This window comes from Arachis ipaensis, chromosome B09 (assembly GCF_000816755.2).
Source record: "Arachis ipaensis cultivar K30076 chromosome B09, Araip1.1, whole genome shotgun sequence".
Lineage (NCBI taxonomy): Eukaryota > Viridiplantae > Streptophyta > Magnoliopsida > Fabales > Fabaceae > Arachis > Arachis ipaensis.
The window spans coordinates 31,880,906-31,902,137 of NC_029793.2; the positions used below are offsets into that span (position 1 = coordinate 31,880,906).

Consider the following 21,232-nt stretch of genomic DNA (forward strand, 5'->3'; position numbering starts at 1 on the left):
ACTATGGCAAGGTTAGCTTTTCCCCACCTCATTTGCCATCTATGCAATTCAGCTGGGATTGACATAGAGGGAGATATCCTCATTGATGAGGACAAGCCCATCACTAAGAAAATGATGGAGCAAACAAGAGAGCCTATTCATGGATCTCAAGAGACGCATAAAGAAGCTCATCACCAAGAAATCCCTGAGATGCCTCAAGGGATGCACTTTTCTCCACAGAACTTTTGGGAGCAAATCAACACCTCCCTAGGAGAACTGAGTTCCAACATGGGACAACTAAGGGTGGAACATTAAGAGCACTCAATCATCCTCCATGAAATTAGAGAAGATCAAAGAGCTATGAGGGAGGAGCAACAAAGACAACGAAGAGACATAGAAGAGCTCAAGGACATCATTGGTACCTCAAGAAGAAAATGCCACATTCACTAAGGTGGACTCATTCCTTGTTCTCAAATTTTCTGTTTTTCGTTTTCTCATGTTAAATGTTTATCTATGTTTGTGTCTTTATTACATGATCATTAGTGTCTAAGTGTCTATGCCTTAAAGTAGTGAATATGAATCCATCACCTCTCTTAAATGAAAAATGTTTTAAAAACAAAAGAACAAGAAGTACATGATTTCGAATTCATCCTTGAAACTAGTTTAATTATTTTGATGTGGTGGCAACACTTTTTGTTTTCTGAATGCATGCTTGAACAGTGCATATGTCTTTTCAAGTTGTCGTTTAAGAATGTTAAATATGTTGGCTCTTGAAAGAATGATGAACAGGAGAAATATTATTTGATAATCTGAAAAATCATAAAAATGATTCTTAAAGCAAGAAAAAGCAGTGAATACAAAAGCTTGCAGAAAAAAAAGAGAAAGAGAAAGAAAAAGCAAGCAAAAAAAGCCAAAAGCTCTTTAAACCAAAAGGCAAGAGCAAAAAGCCAGTTGCCCTTAAAACCAAAAGGCAAGGGTAAATAAAAAGGATCCAAGGCTTTGAGCATCAGTGGATATGAGGGCCTAAAGGAATAAAATCCTGGCCTAAGCAGCTAAACCAAGCTGTCCCTAACCATGTGCTTGTGGCGTGAAGGTGTCAAGTGAAAACTTGAGACTGAGCGGTTAAAGTCAAGGTCCAAAGCAAAAGAAGAGTGTGCTTAAGAACCCTGGACACCTCTAATTGGGGACTTTAGCAAAGCTGAGTCACAATCTGAAAAGGTTCACCCAGTTATGTGTCTGTGCCATTTATGTATCCGGTGGTAATACTGGAAAACAAAGTGCTTAGGGCCACGGCCAAGACTCATAAAGTAGCTGTGTTCAAAAATCAACATACTGAACTAGGAGAATCAATAACACTATCTGAACTCTAAGTTCCTATAGATGCCAATCATTCTGGATAAAGTGAGATGCCAAAACTATTCAAGAGGCAAAAAGCTACAAGTCCCGCTCATCTGATTGGAGCTATGTTTCATTGATATTTTGGAATTTATAGTATATTCTCTTCTTTTTATCCTATTTGATTTTTAGTTGCTTGGGGTCAAGCAACAATTTAAGTTTGGTGTTGTGATGAGCGGATAATTTATACGCTTTTTGGCATTATTTTTAGTATGTTTTTAGTAGGAGCTAGTTACTTTTAGGGATGTTTTTATTAGTTTTTATGTTAAATTCACATTTCTAGACTTTACTATGAGTTTGTGTGTTTTTCTGTGATTTCAAGTATTTTCTGGCTGAAATTGAGGGACTTGAGCAAAAATCAGATTCAGAGGTTGAAGAAGGCCTGCTGATGCTGTTGGATTCTGACCTCCCTGCACTCAAAGTAGATTTTCTGGAGCTACAAAACTCCAAATAGCGCGCTCTCAATGGCGTTGGAAAGTAGACATCCAGGGCTTTCCAGCAATATATAATAGTCCATACTTTTTCCGAGTTTAGACGATGCAAAAGGGCGTTGATTGCCAGTTCTACGCTGTAGTCTGGAGTTAAACGCCAGAAACACGTCACGAACCAGAGTTGAACGCCAAAAACACATTACAACTTGGCGTTCAACTCCAAAAGAAGCCTCTGCACGTGTAAACTTCAAGCTCAGCCCAAGCACACACCAAGTGAGCCCCATAAGTGGATTTATGCATCAATTACTTACTTCTGTAAACCCTAGTAACTAGTTTAGCATAAATAGGACTTTTTACTATTATATTTACATCTTGGGATGATCTTTGGATTATCTTTTGATCCTTTGATCACGTTTGGACCTTGTCTATGGTATTCCGAGTAGGATCTGGGAAGGGATGGCTGTGACGAGCTTCAAACTCGCGAGTGCTGGGCGTAGTGACAGACGCAAAAGGATCAATGGATCCTATTCCAGTGTGATCGAGAACCGACAGATGATTAGCTATGCAGTGATAGCGCATTGGACCATTTTCACTGAGAGGACAGGATGTAGCCATTGACAACGGTGATGCCTAACATACAGCTTGCCATAGAAAGGAGTAGGACTGATTGGATGAAGACAGCAGGAAAGCAGAGGTTCAGAGGAACGAAAGCATCTCTATACGCTTATCTGAAATTCTAACCAATGAATTACATAAGTATCTCTATCCTATTTTATGTTTTATTTACTATTATTGTTCGAAAACTCCATAACCATTTAATATTCGCCTGACTGAGATTTACAAGATGACCATAGCTTGCTTCATACCAACAATCTCCGTGGGATCGACCCTTACTCACCTAAGGTTTTATTACTTGGACGACCCAGTGCACTTGCTGGTTAGTTGTATTGAAGTTGTGACAAATTCTGAATTAAGATTAGAGCACCAAGTCTTTAGAGCCATTACCAGGGATCACAATTTCGTGCACCAGGGTCACTACGGAACAACTCGGACAGAAGCTAAAAAAGAAACAGCCAACAAATAACAACTATAGCAATAAAAGGACACCCCAGGATTTACATAAAGAAAAAGAGATCAAGCACCAGAAGTCCAGGGGCATCCTTTAGAGGCAACAAGTACAGAGCACAGATAGAGAAACAAACCCTAACCCTCTCAAATAGAAGAAAAGCACAAGGAAACAAACAAAAGCCCAAATATCAACAACAGAGAAGTAAAAAGATTGTGACTTGCAAAGGAACAAGAGCATACAATGATAGACAAAGAAAGCTTCGTCCTTTCACTACAAAAAGCTCAGCAACAATAAAAACTTTGTGAAAAAAGAAATAACACACGCAGAAATCATCATCGGTAGAATTGAAAAGTAATGCAAAGAACTTCAAAATAAAAGAACTAACCTGGAAAAGAAGAAGAAGGAAGAGAGACGAATGCACGAACAATCGCTACTGAAAGGAAAAACCCCGAACAATAAAAAAAGTTACAATCTTGGGTTATGGGGCAAACAGAAAGGAAGCCTCTTTTTGCCGAACAAACGAAACGCACAAAGGAGAAAAGCTTGGGACAAAAGTGATAGTCAAGAAAAGAAGGTTCTCTTCAGAAGAAAGGAAAGGGAGTAGAAGAAAAGAGCTAAAGTTCAAATCCTTTTTTCAAAGAGGGAAAACGAAACGGTAAAGGGTTAAAAACCTAATCAATGAGCTTTAAAAACAATTGCGCATTCCAAGAAAAATTAAAATGCACCCCAAAGGGACGCCGCAATTAAAAAGAAGCTGAAAACGCCTCGCGTTAAAAAAGGCGATATTAGACTCGAACGAGGAGAAGCAACTCCAGTCAAAGTTGCTTGAGCACGACTTCCTCAAAAGCGGTCGAAGTTTAGAAAACACGACCTCAAAGGAAGATCAAAGCTCAAGCAGGGGCACTGTTCATACCCTGGACCGAGCTATACAGTCCGGGTTGGACGAAGACAAAGTGACCGACCTCTTTCTAGATTGGTCATCACCAAACTCTTCCCAAAGAGCTCGGCCAAACTGCCATAGAGGCCCAAGTAGGCCCAAACAGGAGGATACAGCCCGCTCTAAAGGCGGCTGGCCTAAAAGATAGGAGACCTCGCCCAAAAGATAAGATAAGATAACTAACTTATCTCAAGAAGGGTCACTCTACACTACTATAAATACACTAGAGCCCCCAAGTATAACTCATACTCTGATTCTACATAAAAAATCTGCCTAAAGCACGTGCTAACTTAAGTGTCGGAGTCTCTTGCAAGTACCATGGTGCACGAAATTGTGATTACACTTCTTACAACTCCGCACAACTAACCAGCAAGTGCACTGGGTCGTCCAAGTAATACCTTACATGAGTAAGGGTCGATCCCACGAAGATTGTCGGCTTGAAGCAAGCTATGGTTATTTTGTAAATCTTAGTCAGGAGATTAATGATAATAGTGGTTATATTTATGAAAATAAATAACATGAAATAAACAGTACTTGTGATTCAGTAATGGGGAACAGGCTGAGGTTCTGGAGATACTCTATCTTCTGAATCTTTGCTTTCCTACTGTCTTCTTCTCCAAACACGCATGGCCTCCTTCCATAGCAAGCTGTATGATCCTCTCGGATGAAAAATACCAAGTGCTGTCACCGCACGGCTAATCATCTGTCGGTTCTCACTAGCATCGGAATAGGACCATTATCCTTTTGCACACTGTCACTGCGCCCAAGATTCACGAGTTTGAAGCTCGTCATAGTCATCCCTTTCCAGATCCTACTTGGAATACCACAGGCAAGGTTTAGACTTTCCGGATCCCAGGAATGCTGCCATTGATTCTAGCATATACCACGAAGGTTCTAACCTCCGAACTCGGTCCATGGTTTAGAAACCCAAGAGATACACACTCAAGCTGTCGCCCAATGACTACGTTGAGCTCAGATAGAACGAAGTGGTTGTCAAGCACGCGTTCATAGGGTTGAGGATAATGATGAGTGTCACGGATCATCATATTCTCCATATTGAAGTACGAGTGAGTATCTTAGAATAGAATTAAGCGTAATTGAATAGAAAACAGTAGTAATTGCATTAATCCATTGAAACACAGCAGAGCTCCTCACCCCCACCTATGGGGTTTAGAGACTCATGCCGTCAAAGGTACAATATGAAATGTAAAAATGTCATGAGTTGTAAAATGAATCTCTAAAAGTAATTGAATAGAAAACAGTAGTAATTGCATTAATCCATTGAAACACAGCAGAGCTCCTCACCCCCACCTATGGGGTTTAGAGACTCATGCCGTCAAAGGTACAATATGAAATGTAAAAATGTCATGAGTTGTAAAATGAATCTCTAAAAGTAGTTTTTATACTAGAATAGTAACTTAGGTTTATAGAAAATGAGTAACTAAGTGCAGATAGTACAGAATTCCACTTCTGGGACCCACTTGGTGCGTGCCTGGGCTGAGCTTTCAAGCTTTCACGTTCATATGCCCAAAGTTGGCGTTAAACACCACCCTGGGTGCCAGAATGGGCGTTTAATGCCGAAAAAGGTGCCAGTTCTGGCGTTTTACGCCAGAAAGTTTTAGGCTGATTTGGACGCTAGTTTGGGCCATCAAATCTCGGGCAAAGTATAACCTATTATATATTTCTGGAAAGCCCAGGATGTCTACTTTCCAACGCAATTAAAAGCGCGCCAATTGGACTTTTGTAGCTCGAGAAAATCCATCTCAAGTGAAAGAGCATCAGAATCCAATAGCATCTGCAGTCCTTTTTCAGCCTCTGAATCAGATTTTTGCTCAGATCCCTCAATTTCAGTCAGAAAATACCTGAAATTACAGAAAAACACACAAACTCATAGTAAAGTCCAGAAATGTGATTTTTGAATAAAAACTAATTAAAATATAATAAAAAGTAACTAAAACATACTAAAAACTATATAAAAACAATGCCAAAAAGGGTATAAATTATCCGCTCATCACAACACCAAACTTAAATTGTTGATTGTCCCCAAGCAACTAAAAAAAATAGGATAAAAAGAAGAGAATATACAATAAATTCCGAACTTATCAATGAAGATTAGCTTCAATTAGATGAGCGGGACTTGTACCCTTTTTGCTTCTGAACAGTTTTGGCATCTCACTTTATCCTTTGAAGTACAGAATGATTGGCATCTATAGGAACTCAGAATTCATATAGTGTTATTGATTCTCTTAGTTCAATATGTTGATTCTTGAACACAGCTACTGTATGAGTCTTGGCCATGACCCTAAGCATTTTGTTTTCCAGTATTACCACCGGATACATAAATGCCACAGACACATGACTGGGTGAACCTTTTCAGATTGTGACTCAGCTTTGCTAGAGTCCCCAGTTAGAGGTGCCCAGAGCTCTTAAGCACACTCTTTTTACTTTGGACCACGACTATAACCGCTCAGTCTCAAGCTTTTCACTTGACACCTTCACGCCACAAGCACATGGTTAGGGACAGCTTGATTTAGCCGCTTAGGCCAGGATTTTATTCTTGTGGGCCCTCCTATCCATTAATGCTCAAAACCTTGGATCCTTTTTACCCTTGCCTTTTGGTTTAAAGGGCTATTGGCTTTTTCTGCTTGCTTTTTTTCTTTTTCTTTCTCTCTCTTTTTTTTGAACAAGCTTTGTCTATTCACTGCTTTTTCTTGCTTCAAGAATCACTTTTATGATTTTTCAGATTATCAATAACATTTTTCTTTTTCTTTATTCTTTCAAGAGCCAACAATTTTAACATTCATAAATAACAATATCAAAAATATGCACTGTTCAAGCATTCATTCAGAAAACAGAAAATATTGCCACCACATCAAAATAATTAAGATAGCTTCAAGATAAAATCTGAAATCATGCACTTCTTATTCTTTTGTAATTAAAAACATTTTTTTATTTAAGAAAGGTGAGTAATTCATGGAATTTATTCATAGCCTTAAGACATGGACTCTAAATTTTATTGATCATGAAATAAAAATAAGATATAAAATAAACATAAAAGCAGACAGATAATAATAAAAGAAAGGAAATTAAAGACATAAAAATAAATGACTCTAATACTAATGCTCATGTGACTCTTAAAATAGATCTCTAATAACAAAAGTTATCACAGAGTTAGGACTCAACAACCTGCATTTGAAGAGGCAAGTGCTCCTTCAATTTGTAGGATGCCTAGCTCTTCAAGGGACAGCTTCTGGCACTTTAGCTCCTGTATCTCACGCCCTTGCTTCTCTTGTTCTCTGAGCAGTTTGCAGAGCATGCTGTTCTGATTCTGCTGCTCTTCTTTGAGTTGATCCATAGATTCTTGCAGCTTGTTGATAGATGCTTCTAAGCAGGCCCAATAGTCAAATTGAGGAATTTCTGGGAGGAGCTCATGTTCCCTCCTTTTGATGAGGTTGTCTTGAACTTGAGGTCCATCCACCACCCTTTTGGTGATTGAGTGTTCGACTGGGATATACTCATCAACACCTATTTGTACTCCCACATCTTTACATAACAGACTGATCAAGCTTGGGTAGGCCAATTTGGCTTCAGTGGATTCCTTGTTTGCAATTGTGTAAATTTCACAAGGAATTAATTGATGGACCTTCACTTCTTTTCCCAGCATAATACAGTGGATCATCACTGCTCTTTTGACAGTGACTTCAGAGCGGTTATTGGTGGGAAGTATGGATCACCTAATGAAATCCAGCCAGCCCCTAGCAACTGGCTTAAGGTCTCCTCTCTTCAGTTGATTTGGGATACCTTTTGAATTGGTTATTCACTTGGTTCTAGGGAGGCATATGTCCTCTAGAACTTGATCAAACCTTTTATCTTTAGCCATTCTCCTGTTAAAGGATTCTGGATCATCCTACAGTTGAGGAAGTTTGAGGACTTCTCTCACTTTGTCAAGATGGAAGTAGATAATCCTCCCTCTGACCATGGTTCGAAAAGTGTGGAAGGAAGTTCCCTCCATTCTTTGCTTATCTGTCAGCCACAGGTTTGCATAGAATTCCTGGACCATGTTTCTTCCCACATTCATCTCAGGATTAGCTAGGATTTCCCAGCCTCTGTTTCGAATCTGCTCTTGGATCTCCAGATATTCATCTTCTTTCAGATCGAACTTGATTTTTGGGATCACTGATCTTCTACACACTATTTTGAAGTAATGTTCTGCATGTTCTTTGGTGCAGAACCTCTCATGCATCCATTATGGTTTTGGATTGTTTTCTTTCTTAGAAGATATGAGGAAGTTAAATCTGAATTTTTGTTTATGTATCTAAGAAATAAAAGATAATATGAATGAATTGAAAAGATTTGAAAAGAAATTGGGAAGTTAAATGAGTTTTTGAAAAATATTTGAAAAGAATTTGAAGGAGAATTAAAAGGAATTTATAAGATTATGAATTTATGTTAATGGAAGTTAGAAATTGAATGTTTGTAATGTTTAGATGCATAAAATTTTGAATTAAAACAAGAAAATTCGAAAAAAATTGGATTGAAAACGAAATTACCTCTCCCCTATCTGTTCTGGCGTTAAACGCCCATAATGATATCCATTTTGGCGTTTAACGCCCATCTGGTGGCCATTTTGGGTGTTTAACGCCCAGCCAGGGTACCTGGCTGGCGTTAAATGCCAGAAATCCTTCTTCACTGGGCGTTTTTCTGAACGCCCAGAATGTTGCCAATTCTGGCGTTAAACGCCCAGAATGCTGCCTATTCTGGCGTTTAACACCCAGAATGATACCTTTACTGGCGTTTAACGCCCATATTGCCTCTTTACTAGCATTTTTACACCAGTGAGCTCCTTTCCTCTGTGATTTCTCTGTTTTATGTCTTGAATCTCCATTTTCCTAACTTTTTCACTGAAAATATATTAATTAAAAAGGAAAACAAAATTAAAAAGACTTATCTAACTGTTACAAACATCTAATTATTGATAATGGCTGGGTTGCCTCCCAGCAACCGCTTCTTTACTGTCTTTAGCTGGACTTTACTGAGCTTTTAACTTAGTCTTAGCTTTGAGCATTCTTGCTCAACATTGCCTTCAAGATAATGTTTGATTCTTTGTCCATTAACAATGAACTTTTTTTCAAAATCAATATCTTGAAGTTCTACATAGCCATATGGTGACACACTTGTAATCACATATGGGCCCCTTCACCGGGATTTCAATTTCCCGAGGAACAATCTAAGCCTAGAGTTAAACAACGAGACCTTCTGTCCTGTCTCAAAGACTCTAGATGATAGCCTTTTATCATGCCATATTTTTTCTTTCTCCTTATAAATTTTGGCATTTTCGAAAGCATTGAGTCTGAATTCTTCCAGCTCATTCAAGTGGAGTAATCGCCTCTCTCCAGCTACCTTAGTATCAAGGTTTAGGAACCTGGTTGCCCAGTAGGCCTTGTGTTCCAGTTTCACTGGCAGATGACAGGCTTTTCCATACACAAGCTGGTATGGAGAAGTCCCTATAGGAGTCTTGAATGCTGTTCTATATGCCCACAGAGCATCATTGAGACCTCTTGCCTAATCCTTTCTACGGGCATTTACAGTCCGCTCCAGGATTCGCTTTAGTTCTCTATTTGAGACTTCAGCCTGCCCATTTGTCTGGGGATGATATGGAGTTGCCACTTTATGGTTGATTCCATATCGTACCAGAGCAGAGTCAGGCTGTTTATTGCAGAAATGAGTTCTTCCATCGCTGATCAGTATCCTAGGGACACCGAACCTGCTGAAGATATGCTTCTAGAGGAACTTCATCACTGTCTTAGTATCATTAGTGGGTGTTACAATTGTCTCTACCCATTTAGATACATAATCTACTGCCACCAGAATATAAGTGTTTGAGTATGAAGGTGGGAAAGGCCCCATGAAGTCAATACCCCATACATCAAATAACTCAATCTCTAAGATCCCTTGTTGAGGCATGGCATAACCGTGAGGTAGATTACCAGCTCTCTGGTAACTGTCACAGTTACGTACAAACTCTCGGGAGTCTCTATAGAGAGTAGGCCAGTAGAAGCCACACTGGAGAACCTTGGTGGATGTTCGCTCACCTCCGAAATGTCCTCCATATTGTGATCCATGGCAATGCCATAGGATCTTTTGTGCCTCTTCTCTGGGCACACATCTACGGATCATTCTGTCTGCGCACCTCTTAAAGAGGTATGGTTCGTCCCACAAGTAGTATTTTGCATCAGAAATCAATTTTTTCGTTTGCACCTTGCTGTACTCTTTGGGTATGAATCTCACAGCTTTATAGTTTGCAATGTCTGCAAACCATGGTACTTCCTGAATGGCAAAGAGTTGCTCATCTGAGAAGGTTTCAGAGATCTCAGTAGGAGGGAGGGATGCTCCTGCTACTGGTTCTATCCGGGACAGGTGATCTGCTACTTGGTTCTCTGTCCCTTTTTTGTCTCTTATTTCTATATCAAACTCTTACAGAAGCAACACCCATCTTATGAGTCTGGGTTTTGAATCCTGCTTTGTGAAGAGATATTTTAGAGCAGCATGGTCAGTGTACACAATCACTTTTGATCCTACTAAATAAGATCTGAACTTGTCAATGGCATAGACCACTGCAAGCAACTCCTTTTCTGTGGTTGTGTAATTTTTCTGTGCATCATTTAAAATACGGCTAGCATAATAAATGACATGCAGAAGCTTGTTATGCCTCTGTCCCAACACTGCACCAATGCCATGGTCACTGGCATCACACATTAGTTCAAATGGTAATGTCCATTCTGGTGCAGAAATAACTGGTGCTGTGACCAGCTTAGCTTTCAGAGTTTCAAACGCCTGCATACACTCTGTGTCAAAGACAAATGGCATGTCAACAGCTAGCAGATTGCTCAGAGGTTTTGTAATTTTTGAAAAATCCTTTATAAACCTCCTATAGAATCCTGCATGCCCCAAAAAGCTTCTGATTGCTTTAACATTGGTAGGTGGTGGTAATTTTTCAATTACCTCTACCTTAGCTTGATCCACCTCTATTCCCTTGTTTGAAATTTTGTGCCCAAGGACAATTTCTTCAGTCACCATAAAGTGACATTTTTCCCAGTTTAAAACCAGGTTAGTCTCTTGGCACCTTTTTAGAACAAGTGCTAGATGGTCAAGACAGGAGCTGAATGAGTCTCCAAATACTGAGAAGTCATCCATGAAGACTTCCAGAAATTTCTCTACCATATCAGAGAAGATAGAGAGCATGCACCTCTAAAAGGTTGCAGGTGCATTACACAGACCAAATGGCATCCTTCTGTAGGCAAATACTCCAGAAGGACATGTGAATGCCGTTTTCTCTTGGTCCTGAGGATCTACTGCAATTTGGTTATAACCTGAATAGTCATCCAAAAAGCAGTAGTATTCATGACCTGCTAGTCTCTCTAGCATCTGGTCTATGAATGGTAAAGGAAAATGATCCTTTCTGGTGGCTGTATTGAGTCTTCTGTAGTCAATACACATACGCCACCCTGTAACTGTTCTTGTAGGAACCAGTTCATTTTTTTCATTATGAACCATTGTCATGCCTTCCTTCTTGGGGACAACTTGGACAGGGCTCACCTAGGGGCTATCAGAAATAGGATAAATAATTCCAGCCTCTAGTAATTTAGTGACCTCTTTCTGCACCACCTCCTTCATGGCTGGATTTAACCGCCTATATGGTTGAACCACTGGCTTAGCATCATCCTCCAATAGGATCTTGTGCATGCATCTTGCTGGGCTAGTACCCTTAAGATCACTTATGGACCACCCAAGAGTTGTCTTGTGTGTCCTTAGCACCTGAATTAGTGCTTTCTCTTCCTGTGGATTTAAAGCAGAGCTTATGATTACTGGAAAAGTGTCACCTTCTCCCAGAAATGCATATTCCAGGGATGGTGGTAGTGGTTTGAGCTCAGGTTTATGAGGCTTATCCTCTTCCTGAGGAATTTTTAGAGGTTCTTCTATTCTCTCTGGTTCCTCCAGATCAGGCTGAACATCTTTAAAAATGTTCTCTAGTTCTGATTTGAGACTCTCAGTCATATTGATCTCTTCCACCAAGGAGTCAATAACATTTGCGCTCAGAAAGTCTTTTGGTGTGTCTAGATGCTGCATAGCTTTGACAGCATTCAACTTAAACTCATTCTCATTGACTCTCAGAGTTATCTCTCCTCTTTGGACGTCAATGAGGGTTCGTCCAGTTGCTAGGAAAGGTCTTCCTAGAATGAGAGTTGCACTCTTGTGCTCCTCCATTTTCAGCACTACAAAGTCAGTAGGAAAGGCAAATGGCCCAACCTTGACAATCATGTCCTCAATTATGCCTGATGGGATTTTGATGGAGCCATCAGCAAGTTGGAGGCATATCCGGGTTGGTTTAACTTCATCAGTCAAACCAAGCTTTTTGATAGTAGATGCAGGTATTAGGTTGATACTTGCCCCAAGGTCACACAGAGCTGTCTTGGTACAAGCATCCTCTAATGTGCATGGTATCATAAAACTTTTGGGATCCTTAAGCTTCTCTGGTAAGCTTTTCAGAATGACTGCACTGCATTCTTCAGTGAGGAAAACTTTTTTAGTTTCTCTCCGATCCTTCTTATGGCTTAAGATCTCTTTCATGAACTTAGCATAAGAGGGTATTTGCTCAAGTGCCTCTGCAAACGGAATCTTTATTTCAAGAGTCCTGAGGTAGTCTGCAAAGTGGGAAAATTGTTTATCCTGTTCTGCTTGGTGGAGTTTCTGAGGATAAGGCATCTTGGCTTTATATTCTTCAACCTTGGTTGCTGCAGATTTATTTCCTACAGAAGTGGTTGGAGAAGCCTGCTTAGGGGGGTTGTTATCAGCACTTGCAAGTGTCTGACCCCTTTGTGGCATTTGAACGCCAGAATTGGCTATCCCTTGGGCGTTTAACGCTATTTTTTCACCATTTTCTAGCGTTTGAATGCCAGATTCATTCCTCTCTGGGCTCTTACTGTCCTCAGAGGGATTTTGGACAGTGGTTTGGTTATCCTTTGTTAGTTGTTCCTTTCTTGGCTTCCTGCTACCTTGGATTGATACATTCAGTGTTTTCCCACTCCTTAATTGAACAGCTTGGCATTCTTCTGTTGTCTGTTTAGATAGCTGCTGTCTTGTCTGATCCAATTGTGCTTCCATATTTTGGTTAGCATTTTTAGTGTGTTGGAGCATCTCTTTGAATTCTGTGAATTATTTTGTTATGATAAGCAATTGCTGATTGAGTTCAGCAACTTGTTCTTGAGGACTAAGTTTAGTGGATACTGCTTTAGCCTCTTCTTTCAAGGAGGACTCACTACTCAAGTACAGATGCTGATTTCTAGCAACTGTATCAATGAGCTCTTGAGCCTCTTCAATTGTCTTTCTCATATATATAGATCCATCAGTTGACTGATCTAGAGATATTTGAGCTTTTTCTGTAAGCCCATAGTAAAAGATGTCTAACTTCACCCACTTTGAAAATATTTCAGAGGGGCATTTCCTTATCATCCCTCTGTACCTCTCCCAAGAATTATAAAGGGATTCATCATCCTCTTGTTTAAAGCCTTGGATGTTTAAAGCCTTAGCTGTGTCATCCTCTTTGGAGGGTAATATTGATTCAGGAATTTGTTTGATAACTGTTTCCATGTTCTTATGCTTGCTGTGGGTTGGTTATTTAACCACCTCTTAGCTTGATCTTTTACAACAAATGGAAACAGTAATAACCTGTAGACATCCTAATCCACTTCTTTATCACGTACTGTGTCAGCAATTTGTAAGAACTGTGCCAGAAACTCAGTAGGTTCTTCCTATGGAAGACCAGAATACTAGTAATTTTGCTACACCATGATAATAAGCTGAGGATTTAGCTCAAAACTGCTTGCTCTGATGGGGGGTATACAGATACTACTCCCGTATGCAGCAGTAATGGGGTTAGCATATGACCCCAAAGTCCTTCTAGACTGTTCATTTCCACTTAGGTCCATGATGGAGAAAAAGGAATTGATGTGAATTGCAAATAAAATATATTTTTATTTTTATTTTATTTAATTGAAAATAGCCGAATAAATAAAAAAATAAGATAAAATAAAATAATTGGAAAATAAAATATAAGTTTCGAAAACTAAAAGAAAAAGAAAAAGAAATTCAAAAATTAAAGTAATCAATTAGTATAAAAAAAATTTGAAAAACTTTGGATATAATTTTTGAAAAAGATTTTGAATTTTGAAATTTTAAAACTAAGATGAGATAAAATAAAAATTTTAAAATAAAAATCTGAATTTTTAAATAAAATTTTTGAAAATTCAATTAAATAAATAGAAAAGATATTTTTAAATTTAGTGAGGAAAGAGAAAAACAATAAAATGACATCAAACTTAGAATTTTTAGATCAAAACCAAGAAAATAAACAAGAAAACGTTGAATGTCAAGATGAACACCAAGAACAAATTTTAAAAGTTTTAAGAAAATAGAAACATAAAGGACACCAAACTTAAAAATTTTTATATTTTGGACACTAATAATTCGAAAATGTATAAGATAAACAGCAACAATCACCAAACAAGAAATTTTAAAGATCAAATAAGGAAAATTATCACGAACAATTTGAAGATCAATAAAGAACTAAGAACATATAATTCAAAAATTGAAAGAAAAATAAAATCATGCAATTGACACCAAACTTAAAATATGAAACTAAACTCAAACAGAAGATTAAATTATGAAGTTATTGGTTTTTTTTTAAAATTTTGAAAATAGTTTAGAAAAATAAAATAAGGATTTTAAAATTTTAACCAAAAACAATAATAGAAGACTCAATGTTAGTGACTCTAAACCAAAAAGACAAATTTTTCCTAATCTAAGCAACAAAATAAACCGTCAGTTGTCCAAACTCGAACAATCCCCGGCAACGGCGCCAAAAACTTGGTGCACGAAATTGTGATTACAATTCTCACAACTCCGCACAACTAACCAGCAAGTGCACTGGGTCGTCCAAGTAATACCTTACGTGAGTAATGGTCGATCCCACAGAGATTGTCGGCTTGAAGTAAGCTATGATTATTTTGTAAATCTTAGTCAGGAGATTAATGATAATAGTGGTTATATTTATGAAAATAAATAACATGAAATAAACAGTACTTGTGATTCAGTTCTAGGGAACAAGCTGAGGTTCTGGAGATGCTCTGTCATCTGAATCTCTGCTTTCCTACTGTTTCTTCTCCAAACACGCATGGCCTCCTTCCATAGCAGGATGTATGATCCTCTCGGATGAAAAATACCAAGCGCTGTCACCGCACGGCTAATCATCTGTCAGTTCTCACTAGCGTCGGAATAGGACCATTATACTTTTACACATTATCACTGCACCCAACATTCGCGAGTTTGAAGCTCATCACAGTCATCCCCTTCCAGATCTTACTCAGAATACCACAGACAAGGTTTAGACTTTCCGGATCCCAGGAATGCTGCCATTGATTCGAGCCTATACCATGAAGATTCTAACCTCCAGACTTGGTCCGTAGATTAGAAACCCAAGAGATACGCACTCAAGCTGTCGCCCAATGACAACGTTGAGCTCAGATAGAATGGAGTGGTTATCAGGCACGCGTTCATAGGGTTGAGGATAATGATGAGTGTCACAGATCATCATATTCTCCATATTGAAGTACAAGTGAGTATCTTAGAATAGAATCAAGAGTAATTGAATAGAAAACAGTAGTAATTGCATTAATCCATTGAAACACAGCAGAGCTCCTCACCCCCACCTATGGGGTTTAGAGACTCATGCCATCAAAGGTAGAATATGAAATGTAAAAATGTCATGAGTTGCAAAATGAATCTCTAAAAGTAGTTTTTATACTAGACTAGTAACTTAGGTTTACAGAAAATGAGTAACTAAGTGCAGATAGTGCAGAATTCTACTTCTAGGACCCACTTGGTGTGTGCCTGGACTGAGCTTTCAAGCTTTCACGTTCATATGCCCAAAGTTGGCATTAAACGCCACCCTGGGTGCCAGAATGGGCGTTTAACGCCGAAAAAGGTGCCAGTTCTGGCGTTTTACGCCAGAAAGTTTTAGGCTGACTTTGGATGCTAGTTTGGGCCATCAAATCTCGGACAAAGTATGAACTATTATATATTGATGGAAAGCCCGGGATGTCTACTTTCCAACTCAATTGAGAGCGCGCCAATTGGACTTCTGTAGCTCGAGAAAATCCATTTTGGGTGCAGGAGGGTCAGAATCCAATAGCATCTGCAGTCCTTTTTCAGCCTCTGAATCAGATTTTTGCTCAGATCCCTCAATTTCAGTCAGAAAATACCTGAAATTATAGAAAAAAACACAAACTCATAGTAAAATCCAAAAATGTGATTTCTGAATAAAAACTAATAAAAATATAATAAAAAGTAACTAAAACATACTAAAAACTATATAAAAATAATGCCAAAAAGGGTATAAATTATCCGCTCATCGTACCACCACCCTCCGGTGATCAAGGATCAGCAGCACCACCAGATCCAGCAAGTCAGACACAACATCTCCGACCCTATCAGAAGGTCTCATCCGAGATCGACCTTCAGTTTTAGGTAACCCTCGGAACAGAAAGGTTTATAAAATTTGACTTGGCTGTTACCATCAGAATATTCCGACGGTAATTCCAATGGAAGCATCTTTTTTTATTTTAGTTATATTTTTCCATCAATCTCAAATGTATCCTGATAATTAACAATTGAAATAGTGCTTTAAACATAATTCCCAGTACAAAAAATATAAATTACAAATACAGACTAATGGTAACTGAAATATCTGAAACAATTTTAACTATATTACATTATGTTTACGTTCATTGAAATATATATTATAAATACGCACAGTTTCTTAAAGAAATACATATCATAGAACTATGTTAATATTAACCCTAATCAAATTCATCATCTTCTTCCTCTGGTTTATCAATCTCCTCTTCCGAGGTAGTTTCCTGATTATCATCGAACTCGTCTTCCTCTTCTTCGTCGCTATCGACTCCGTCTTCTTCTTGAAGATTGTCATCCTTTTGGTGGAGGCATCTAGTCCAAGGTCAATAATATCATCATCCATAACAGCAAACTTAAGGGTGATTGGCTCATCGGTATCAACCACTGTTCTCGAAGGAGTTGGGTCCTCATTTTGGTAAGATTCCTAACCATCTGTCCTATCATTAGACTCGATATGGCCTCTTGACTTAGTCATAACCACAACCACTCAACTAGACTTGCATGAATCCAGATAAGGCAAATAGTATACCCATCGTACATTTTGCGGTAGAATAAAATAATCGTAGTGCCTATATTTCCTGGTTATATTAACTTCCATGATATCGAGTCCTTGTGGTTATGTGTTCCTTGTCGCGAACTTGGATGATACCATTCACATTTAAACACGCACACATTGTACGTAGTGCGATAGAAATACTTTAATTCAATTATATTGTGCAACAAACTAAACTAATCAGAATGACCCCCGCCTGAATCCCACAAACCAAAACTCTGGTGTTATCTATTTTCTTTCCAATCGACCATAGTAAAGTATGAAACTAATATCCATTAACAGTGTACATTGGGTAGCTAGTGGCTTTATTCATTGGGCTCCAACTAAGTGCAACTAATTCCAAATCTATTGTAGTAGTTAGTTGCACACTAACATATTCTCTAAAACAATGTGAAAAATTATTCAATGAGGTCTTAGGATCTGCCTCTTGGAATAACCTATATGATAGAATAAGGTAACGAAGTTTTAATTAGATTAAGAAACTAGTATCTTACTAATTGCAATATTTACAAAGACTTAAAGAACCCACATGAGGTAGAGTGAAATTTGGTCATAGTTAAGCAACACATGCAGATATGCGGTGTCGATTTTCTTCTGCTCTAACCAGTAGTTACTGTCCGCACCCATTGTAGCTCCTTTTGGCAAAAAGATTGGATATGTTGTTCCACTTGTCGAGAATTCTCCCCTCTCATCGTTCTTTGCAATCATTGTTGTACAGAACTCAACATGAGATTGAAAATAGAATGAGCAAAATACGGAAGTTTTTTTAGCTAGGAATGCTTTGCAGATATTGCCCTCAATCTGTTAAATGAACTAATCATCCTTTCAAATAGGTACATTCACCGAAATTGGACCAGCCCACATAGTATTACTTCGTACGGTAGGTGGACTGCTAAATGTTCTATAACATCAAAAAAAGATGGAGGAAATATCCTCTCTAGCTTACAAAGTATGATGAGAATGTTCTTGTCCATGACTGTGAAGTCATTAATACTAAGTTTGGTTGAACATAACAACCTAAAGAACTCACTTATTTCTGTTAGAAATTTTTAGATGTTGGTTGGAAGTTCTCTGAACGCGACAGGAAGCAACGACTCCATGAAGACGTGACAATCATGACTCTTTAACCCAGCAAGCCTACCCTTTGACACGTTTGCACACCCACCCAAGTTAGAGGAATAACCATTAGGAAACCTTAATCCTCTAATCCACTTACAAATATTTTGTCTCTGCTTCTTCGTTAGAGCAAACACCACCTTTGGTTTAACCCACTGCCCGTTATCAAGTCTAATCTCTTTAAGTTTAGATATGGCCGCCTGCAAATATCCATCAAGTCTAACCTAGCCTTATCATTGTCCTTTGTTCTCTCATCATCCATTACTGTGTGCATAATGTTATCAAACATGTTTTTTTCAATGTGTATCACATTAAGACAATGTCAAATCAAATTGTCTTTCCAATAAGGCAACTCCCAAAATATACTCTGTTTAGTCCAATTATGCTCCCTGCCATATCTCGGAGGTCTTAGACCTGCCCCGTTATCGACGATCTATGGGATTCTTCTAACATGCTGCCAAACTTGCCTACCACCAAACCTCACAGGTGTCTCTTCGTGTTTAGTTTTATTCTATTTGAACGAGTCCTTATTGCACCAAAAAGGATGATCCATGTTGAAGATTCTTATATGGCAATCAAACCAAGAATTTTTACCACCATTCGGTAACCAAAATGCCTTTGTATCCTCCATACAACTGGGACATGTCATTCTACCCTGAGTGGACCAACCTGAGAACATGCCGTATGCATAGTAGTTGATGGTCCACATAAATACCGTCCGCAGTTGGAAGTTTTTCTTAGTCAAAATATCATACATTTGTACACCATGGATCCACAACTCCTATAACTCGGCCACCAAGGACTGCAAGAAGACATCTATTTTGGCCTTTGAATTGTTGGGACCAGGTATGATGCAAGTTAGGAAGATGCATGGGTCCTTCATGCACATTTCAGGACTCAGATTATAATCTGATAGGCTACGGGCCAACAAGAGTACGCGTTGACGAAATTGGAATTTGGTGCGAATCCATCAGAGCATAAAGCTAGTCTAACATTCCTGGACTCACTCGCAAATGTAGGATGGAGCCGATCAAAATGCTTCCAAGCTTGTCTGTGTGACAGATGCATTATGATTCCATCATCTTTCTTGTTGCTATTATACTAGGTCATGTGAGGGGCTGAACTCATCGACGCATACAATCATTTCAACCTAGGGATTAAGGGCAAGTAGTGCATTCGTTTCACTGGAATTCTCTTTAACCAGTATTTACCAATCTATTCTCTCTTGACTTGAAACCTCAATGATCTACCAAATCTACATTCATTAAGGTCTGCATCTGTGTTGTAGTACAACATAAAACCATTCAAACAACAATCAATTTCATCGCATTTAGACCTAATTCAAAACTAGCTTCTTTGCTTCGTGGTGGTTTTGGGAGATGCGAATTAACCCTACTGGTACTAGTTTGTGGAAAAAGGTGGCCCACTTATCAAAATACTCTTGGGTATACTTTGATTCTGACTTAATACTCATCACTCTAATACACGTAGATAACTCCAAATGAATGCACCCCTCTTACATAGGTTTCATAGCAGATTCTAATAGATGATAAAACCTCTTCCCTTCCGGGTTAGGCACTTTGATGAATCCATATTTGATGGTAAATTTTGGATTGAATTAAATAGATTTCATCACATAAACCCACATTTATTCACTTGAATAGCATACTTTGGTGTTTTCTCTCTAAATTTTGTCTAAATGTGAAAATATGCTTTTTTATGCTTAAATAAATTTTATTCCACTTTCATTCCATTTGATGCCTTGATGGTTTTTTTGATGAGTGATTTTAGGTATAATAGGTAGGAATGACTTGATAAGAGTGGAAGAGAAGCATACAAATGGGAGAAAACATGAAGAAATAAAGAAGAGTATTTTTGAGTGTGCGTACGCACAACCTCCCGTGCGTACGCATAGAATGAGAATTGGCCAGTGTGCGTACGCACACATCTGTGCATACGCACAAGTACTAGTGCGTGACTTCATTAAAAAGTCACGTGGCTCGCGATTTTGAAAGCTTTCTGGCCCATTTCTGCTTGGTCTGAAGCATATGTGGAAGGGCTAGCAAGAGGACCATAATACAACACACTTAGGCATTTTTTTAAAGATAGTTTTAGGAAGTTTTTAGTCTAGTTTTTCTTAGGTTTTCTCTCAACATTCTTAGGGTTTAATTAGGGTTTATACTACAAGTTTACATTTTCCATTTTGATCTTGGATTCCAGCTTGTTTCCATTGTAAGTATTTTTTTGTTTTCTCTTTAATTACACAACTTGTTCTACACTTTCTTATATTTTAATTCACTTTATCAATACATATATACTTTTGCAATTTTGAGTTTTAGTTGATGAATTTGGTGTTTAGTGGTTATTATATGTTTGTTTGAGTTGCCATTGTTGACTTTGTTCATTGATTGTTCATAGTTTTAAGTATTTGTGCAATTTTGCTATATTTTGTGATTATGCCCACCAAGTATTTATGGAAATGTCAATTTTGAATATGGAGTAAATTTCTACTCCCTGGCTTGGGAAAATGAGTACATGGGATACTAGAGTCATAATGTCCGACATTTAGTGATAATTCTTGGATTGTTAGTTGTTCTTATTTCCACTAACGCTAGCTTTTCACTAAGATAATTAGTAAGTTAGCTAGGATTTGTGGATTAAGAACAATTATGCTCACTTGACTTACTCTTCGATGTTAAGGATTGACTAGGTGAGACTAATCCATTATAATTATCATAGTTGTGGTTATGACAAGGAAGGGATTCCCTAACTCAACCCAAGCCAAGGTTCCATTTATGTTTTGAACCACAATTCCATCATTTTGAGCTTTACTTTAATTCCTTTATTAATTCATTAATTGTAATTTTGATTGTTCTTTAATTCCTTAATTGTTCGCTTCATTATTGAAACCCCTGATTTCACAACCAAACTTATGCACTTATAGTTACTAGTTCCTTGAGAAGACGACCCGTGATTCTACTCCTGGTTAAATATTGTTTTGT

At 38.2% G+C, this 21,232-nt stretch overlaps 1 pseudogene; it reads right to left on the bottom strand.

Moving 5' to 3' along the window:
- The window catches only part of LOC107615340, a 72,468-nt pseudogene extending 53,481 nt beyond the window's left edge, over positions 1–18,987 (bottom strand).